Below are 8,632 nucleotides of genomic sequence, written 5' to 3' on the forward strand. Positions count from 1 at the left end.
GTTTGGCTATGTTACCGCTTTGCTCAGCCCCTCTTATAGCGTTGCTACTTGCAGGTGAAGATTGGAGATCGTTCCTTGTTGGAACATGTTTATTGTTGGGATATCACAATATTATCTTGTTTATCTTAATGCATCTATATACTTGGTAAAGGGTGGAAGGCTCGGCCTTTTGCCTAGTGTTTTGTTCCACTCTTGCCGCCCTAGTTTCCGTCATATCGGTGTTATGTTACCGGATTTTGTGTTCCTTACACGGTTGGGTTATAATGGGAACCCCTTGACAGTTTGCCTTGAATAAAACTCTTCCATCAATGCCCAACATTGGTTTTACCATTCGTCACCTAGCCTCTTTTTCCCTTGGGTTCCGCGGACTCAATGGTCATCTTTATTTAAACCCTCGGGCCAGTGCTCCTCTGAGTGTTGGTCCAACCTGTCAGCTGCCGGTGGCCACCAGGGGCAACTCTGGGCTGGCCTACCGAAACCTTGGACAATCCGGTGTGCCCTGAGAACGAGATATGTGCAGCTCCTATTGGGATTTGTCGGCACATTCGGGCGGCGTTGCTGGACTCGTTTTACCATTGTCGAGGATGTCTTGTAACCGGGATGCCGAGCCTGATCGGATTGTCTTGGGAGAAGGAATAACCTTTGTTGGCCGTGAGAGCTTGTGATGGGCTAAGTTGGGACTCCCCTGCAGGGATTTCAACTTTTGAAAGCCGTGCCTGTGGTTATGGGCAGATGGGAATTTGTTAATGTCCGGTTTTAGATAACATGTAACTTAACTTAAATTAAAATGCACCAACCGCGTGTGTTACCATGATGGTCTCTTCTCAGCAGAGTCCGGGAAGTGAACACGGTGTTGGAGTAATGCTTGACGTAGGTTGTTCTAGGATCACTTCTTGATCATATTTGTTCGACCGTGCTTTTGCCTTCTCTTCTCGCTCTCTTTTGCGAATAGGTTAGCCATCATATATGCTAGTCGCTTGCTGCAGCTCCACAACATACCTTTCCTTACCCATAAGCTTAAATAGTCTTGATCGCGAGGGTGTGAGATTGCTGAGTCCCCGTGACTCACAGTTTACTTCCAAAACCAGATGCAGGGACCGATGATACCGTTCCAGACGATGTGCTTGAGCTCATGTGGGAGTTCGATGAAGACTCTCGTCGTTACTATGTGTCTTTCCCAGATGTTCAGTAGTGGTGCCCAGTTGGGGCGATCGGGGACCGTGTCGCATGTGGGGGTTGATCTTTAGTTTAGTATCGTAGTCGGACCATGAGTGTATTGGATGAATGTAATGTTATTCATGTATTTGTGTGGCGTGGCGAGTGTAAGCCAACTATGTATCTTTTCCCCTTTTATTTATTTACATCGGTTGTTGTGAAGATTACCTTACTTGTGACATTGCTTTCAATGCGGTTATGCCTCTAAGTCGTGCTTCGACACGTAGGAGATATAGCCGCATTGAGGGTGTTACAATCTCTGAGGTCCATGTTCAAATCCATGGCGACGAGGCGGACAGAGGTGGGCTGTGGAAGAAGAGGATTAACCAGACTGGATTCCTCGACCAACCCCGCCCCCTCCCCCCCACCTCCAAGCTTATCGAGAAGGAGCGGTGGGCCACACGCAGTAAATTCGACCTCGTACTGTTGGAAACATTAAAACTACCCGAGCTGTGCCAGGTCCAATACCTACGCACAGCACATCGAACACCACCTTAGTAACAGGTGTGCAATTGGTGTACTCCTAGGGGCTCTAGCACCTAAGCCTGCTGCTCGATCATGGAGGGCAGGCTTCCGACAGGAACGGATCACGAGGACGAACCGAACGGCCGAGATAAGCCAACCCGAGGCGGTGCGAGACAATGTGATGACAGGATCCTGGTCCGGCGCCGTGGATGAGAGACGTCCATCTCTTGAAGTGGACGACGGGGTAGGGGTAGCGGCTCCGGCAAGGCGAAGGATGGGGTGGCAGACGGAGGAGGCTAGCCGTAGTGGGGAGGTTGTCGTGGCACCAAGGGTGTATGAATGGGGAAATGGAGGGGAAGATCTCAAACTTTGGGACACGCTTGTCTGAAATGTGGGAAAGTTATGAACTTATCCCCCGTTTAAAATTTTGGACATCACGTCGGTTGGGGATAGGACGGTTATCTCGCATCTCCCAAATTCGGGCGAGCAGAGGGTGTTTTGCCGCCCACGGTTGGCGCCCATGGTGTATGAACGGGGCTGACAGGTAGGGCAGTTGTGTCACGTTTGAGGGAAGTTACACATCCGCCCCTATTTAAAATATTAGCTTACATCGATTTCGGATGAGGAGAGTTTGTTTTGCCGCCCACCGTGGATGAATTGGGAAATGGAGGGAGAGACACATGTATTTTGGAACAGCTTGAATCAAATGTGTTTTGCCTCCCACGTTTGGCGCCCACCGTGTATGAATGGGCTCAGAGGTCATCGTGTCATGTCTGATTGAAGTTACTAGTCTACCCCTATCGACAGTAGTGTAAATCCGGTAGATAAGGATGTCAAGTGTCAGGGGTAGACAGTAATTTCCATCTTGCAAACACTTGCTTCGGGCAGCCCACAAATGATAGTGGGTGTTTAGCCGCTTCGCTCGAAACATGGGAGAATTAGCATTCACGTTTGCCCTGGGCCCTGGCAACTAAATCCAAATCCAATTTTTATTCGATTACGAATATCCACAGATAATTCTACGTTTTGTTATTTATTTCTTCAAAACCACAACAAAGATATATTCCACCTTTATATATGATTATGATTTATAAATGCCGTGATCTTCGAATTCAGTAGGTTGGATACACTTTGAGTCAAACAGTTATTTCATCCAATACAATATGCTCACACGAAAAACAGTTCACCTTATGTCAATCATACAAGTACTGAGGATTACCTCGCCTAAAAAATTCGGATCATTACAACACATTACAATAATCTAATGAAAATTTCAACTGCTATCTAAAGAAGAACTGGGATTACCCCAGGCTTCAGATAGCAGAAGCAGCAGGACCTCCTCCGTCTTCAAATGCAACATTCTTACTTCCTCCAATTCTTGGGTTGCTTGCATAATGCGTGCAGCTAATTGCATAATTTCCAGCTTCAAGATCGAGATTACCTCATTCATGGCAGCCACACCATCTCTTTCTGCCTCTAGTAGAGCCTCAAGATCTATAATATCTGTGCTCAGACTGCTCTACGGTGGTGTTGCCTGTGAACTGCTACCATCTGGTAACATGGATGGTGCACTGCTTCCACAAATAGATTCTGGGGTTGTACATTGTGTCCTAGTGTGAACGGCATCCTGAAAGGTTTCCGCTGGACATAAGTAAGAGATAGTTATCGCGTGATCTAGGCAGTAAGCTTACATGGTAAATGACATACGAATTATATCCGAGCATGGCAAGCTATATTTAAATGGTTCGAAGCAGCATGAGCCGAAAAGAAATTAAAATGGTAAGATGAAACTAGGGATGTAAGTGGCAAATAAACGACATCTGCCAGTCCCATCTAGTTAGTTTTTGCTAGCTCCCTGGTTCACTTTCCTCAAAAAACAAAAACTCTTTTGAACTCTCATACCACTAGTGGACTTTAATCGGGATTAAACGGGACCCATTTGACATCCCTAGTTGAAAGGGAGTGTACCACCGCTATATTTAAGTTGCCAAGGCATCTAAGCGGTTGAAATAATCTGAGAAAGCACTTAACAGTGTGGCCTCATATAAACTACGAAGACAGTCTTGTGATGAAGTTCAGGGGAAAAGTTAAGGACTCAAATGAACTAGGCATGCATCTCTCTACGATAGTACAGTAGGCATTGTTGACATATTGGCCAACTCAGGTATAGCATAACAAGTAACAAACAAGCATTCGAATCAAGCAATACAGCAAAGCAGACAACTGAACTGTTTGTTATTCTGTAGGATTACAGGTTTAGGGCACAAGCTAAGAAAGCATCCCACACGCATTACATTTAACATGTACTAAAACACACTGGCTTACCATATGTTGCTGTGAAGCCTCACTGTTGTTGTAATGTTCTTTGAAGATATCGCCAGCTTCCCTTGGTTGCAAATATACTTGTTGTAGTTTATTCTGCACCCTCTATTTAGGTAAAATTAATTTTAATCACATGCACTGGTTTGAATTGATCATCAATGGTTCATATAAACTAATGAAAGAAGGGTGTGTGCATACACGACAATATATCTGCTTCCCTCTATTTTTATGCTTGTTCGAGGTGCCAGCCCCAAAAGAACAAATATTTTGCTTGATGGGGTTGGCAGCTCCAGAATTAATAGAAGCATCAAATTAGTCATGCAACTTGGGAGGATCAAGAACACACAAAAAAGTAATGAATGGAGGCTCGGAGCAGTGATGTAATAGCTAGCATCAGAAAATGCAGGGTAAAACGAACAAAAACCAACGGAACCACATGCTAGTTTGCTGATGTGCAATTAAGCATAGTGAACATGAAGCAGTCTGATGGAACCAACATGTGGCATCAGAACAACACCATTATCATAAATATAGCATGCAAGAAGTAAAATAGTAGGCAGTCATATCTAGGAAGTACAGTAATACTTAGGACAAAACTAAAGCATATTAACTGTATGTGCACTAGTATGTAATTTATCACATGTAACATGTTCACTGCCAGAAGTATGGCACTATAGGTGCAAGCAGAATAACGCGTCTCATGAAAAACTGAATGATGCCCTGAAGAAATTCAAAGGTGCGGTGCTTATGCTAAGAAAGTGAACGTAGGCGCCGGCCGTTGGATAATAGTACCTGATTCTCGGCGGCGTATGGGTATCATTGGCATACTTGATAGCTAAGGATCGTCGATGGTGCTCGTGTTGCGGTTGAGTTTGGGCCGACTGTCGCCGTCGCTGAAGCGGCTCCAGTGCTATGGTTGCGGCGCCTGTCGACATACAAGAAAGCTCATCTGTGGTAAGTGAACAGTTGCACGATAAAGAGAAAAACCAAAGGAGTATAAATCGAAATAACTTGATGAGGCTACAGCGTCGGTAAAGCAGGGCTGGTGGAGTTGAATATGGCGTCCGTGGAGCGGGTCTGGTGCAGTGGAAGAAGGCTTCGGCGGGCGCGTTGTACAGTGCTTTTGGTGAGGCAGATCTGTTGCGGCGGACGAGGGCTTGTATGAAGGGCCAGCAAAGGGACGGGCGAGGGAGTCAGTGAATGGCCTAGACTGTGGTGGACGAGGGCGCCGGTTAAGTAGATCCGGTGCGGTGGACCATGATGGCGGTCAAGGAGATCTGGAGCGGTGGACAAGCCAGTCGCTGAAGCGGCTCCGGTGAAGTGGTGAGTTGGCAGTTGGGGGTTCCAAGGTGCGGAAGGTAGATCCATCGGGGTGTGAGGTCCACCGCTGCGGCGGAGGACTAGATTCGGCGTCTTGCCGTGGTTGGGGGGGTTGGGGAGGGGAAGGGGAGGGGCTCTAGGGAACAATGGAGTTACCAAAGCAGCCCTTTTCCGTTCATCTGGCAGGGGTAAAACAGGAATATCACAGGGCTAAACTTTCGGGCGCAAGATATTTCGATGTGAGCGGAAAGTTTGAAAGATTTTGGCGCCTGAAATTATATTCCGCTCTTGTACGGCCGACTATGATATCATGGCCAAGAATTTGTTTGTTTTGCACGCAATAAAAAGTTCAAGTTTTGAAAATCAATGTCTCCAACTCGAAAATTAGATTGTCCATTCAATCCAAATATGGATCATTGAGCTACTACAAGGAAATACCATCATACGGTCCAATTCAAATGAAATTCCAAATGTGTTTATACTAAATATGATGACAAAAGCAAAAATGTGTATGTGTATGAATATAAAGTTTGAACATGCCCGTATGTGTATATCTCTAGGTTTGATATATGAATTTGAAATTACAAAATCCTGGCTTAAAAAATGTACCTCCGTTTAAATGAATTACAAAAGCTAATGATGGAGTCGAATTCCAAAATTCCAATCTTAGGATTGTAATTCTGGTACATCAAGGTATATCACGCATGTTCAAAAGTGTCGTTATCTCATAGTCCAAACTGTGAAACAAATTGATCAACCATGAGTGCACACACTACTGACCATGTATATCTCAATTACACTAAAGTCCCTCAAATATAGACACCTCACTCTTTATCTGAAGCCACCCCCTCGTCGCCCCCCCCACACACAGAGAAGTCATTCTCTCCCCCAAACACCAACACACGAGCACATTAACACCCCTCTCTCTTCTAAAGTCCGGACCCCAATATAGGTCTCTATCACTTGGTCTCTTGGGCATGCACACATCTCTTCCCCCACTCTCTAGCTAGGTCTCTTGGCATCTCTCTTTCCCAAGCACACGCACTATGTAGAGTGTATCTTTCCCATACACACACAAAACGTCACCACCAAACGTCTATCTCCCTAGTTATGTGGTTCTCGCACACTCACCTCACACACCATCCCTACTGCAAACAAGCACACTTTGTCTCCTTGTGCACCACTCTCCTCTTTCTATCCATAGCTCCCTAATGTATCATTGTTCTCGATCTCGCACATTGTTCTCTACACCATCTATTCTAGATCTATGAATGAAGTCCCTATCTCACACACGATGACTCGCTTCCCTTGCGTCTCCGTACATAGGCCAATTTCAAACAACATCAACATTGTTTCCCTATCTATACGCCATTTATGGACACAAACGCCCCCTCTCTTCCCCTCTCTCTCTCTCACTCTCTCTCTCTCTCTCTCTCTCCGTCGCTAGCTCTCTCTCTCGCGCGCGCTCTCACACCCCTCTCCCACACACACTCAATGTCTCTTCCAAATAGTCCGCTCCCCCCGCCCACACCCATGCTATCCCGCTACTACACATGTCACACCATTCCCCCTTCCCTTATACTAGGTTTACATCATTAGTGGTATCTCTACTCCACATACACACACTCCGTCTCACACACAAACGCGCGCACAAACACACACAGACACGCACAAACACCCATTAATCTGGATCCTCATCTCTCCCCATGTCCGCATGTGTATCTCACACACTCACTCTATAATTATGTATATGTGTCTCCATGTTACACAACACAAAGCCCCATGTACATGTCTCTCTCTATCCTCCACACACATAGAAACAAAGAATATGTTATCATTGCCTCAGTCTCTAGAAATATCACACACGCACACTATCTCTCTCTCTCTCTCTCGCAAACACGCTCAACAAGGGTTTCCCCGTGAATAACTTACCGTCTATTCATCAACAGTCGTGGCAGTACGGAGAACACGAGACGTGAAAAAGAATAAATCTACACGTGCTTAGACCACCTAGTATGACTACTAGGACTAGAGCAAGCCAAAAATCGCGCCGCCGTCACCCCCTCCTTATCGGCGACAGGAAAACCTTTGTTTACACGGTCGAGAGTTCATTGGGCTAAGGCCTCACATGCCGAGGCGTTGAATAGAATGTAGATGCTGGTTTACGGAAACAAGTATCGATAATACGTTTGTATCTCCATACTTATATTTCTTCTCTTATAAAAAACCAAGTTGGCGATGATGGTACGAGTGCCATCTTGCAATATTGACCGTCCGGTCTATATCTGACGGGTGGAAATTAAACTAATAGATACCCGCACCCCTCTCCACATTTGCAGACAAGGCCTTCCCTCGTTCATCCTTATATCCAACAACCTCATTGTTGAGAAATTAAGAAAGGAAGCCTCTGGAACAAACTGGCCTGGTGGCCGCTGCCGGCGTCGTCAATCCCCATGCCTCCGCTCAGTCCGACCACCAATCACCACCAAGCCCCACTCCTCTTCACCTTATCTCCTATTTCTCGAGATGTCATTAGTTTTTACACATGGGATTACTCCCGCATGGGTCAATCACAACAAGTGTTTTATAAAAAATGCATCTTGATGTTCCGTGCAATGCACGAATCTTGCTAGTACTCCTGCAGAAGACTAAGTTGGTGATGATGGTGTGTCTGCCATCCGTCGTTTGTGACCATTAGATCTACATCTAATGACTGTGAGGTAAGTTGTTGCCTTTTCTCACCAACATCCCACTTGTCTACCAATTTGCAGAAAAACGCATAATTAGTATCTTAAAACCAACCACATCCCTCCCTGACCTCACCAAAACAGCACAAGGAATATATTCTAATTGAAACATAATATATCTCTTTTGATATATGTATATCAAAATTAGAGTGTTTTGTATCAAGTTTGTGAATAAGTATTATTCTAATTATGATTCATTGCAACACACATGAACATTGCTAGTATTTCCAACCATGCAATTTTTTTCCTAGTATTCCATAGTTTCGAGTTTTCCATCAAGATATTAGTCACTCATGGTTGATATTTACTTTCAATCATGTACACATATGCACTATGTAACTAGCCTTGCTTATTGGGTTCCAAAGCATAACTTTCACGCCTACTTACAATATGTAGAGTATTTAACAAAAAACTACCACTTTCAACCAGCCCTAGGAAGAATCTATTGTACAAAAAATAGCAAAAACATACCCAAAATTTCTTAATCCACGCCAAAAACTACTACCTAGTACTCCCTCCGTCCCACAATATAAGACGTTTTTGCAAGCTAGTTTAGCTTGCAA

The sequence above is a fragment of the Triticum urartu genome, chromosome 1 (genome assembly GCF_003073215.2).
Source record: "Triticum urartu cultivar G1812 chromosome 1, Tu2.1, whole genome shotgun sequence".
NCBI lineage: Eukaryota > Viridiplantae > Streptophyta > Magnoliopsida > Poales > Poaceae > Triticum > Triticum urartu.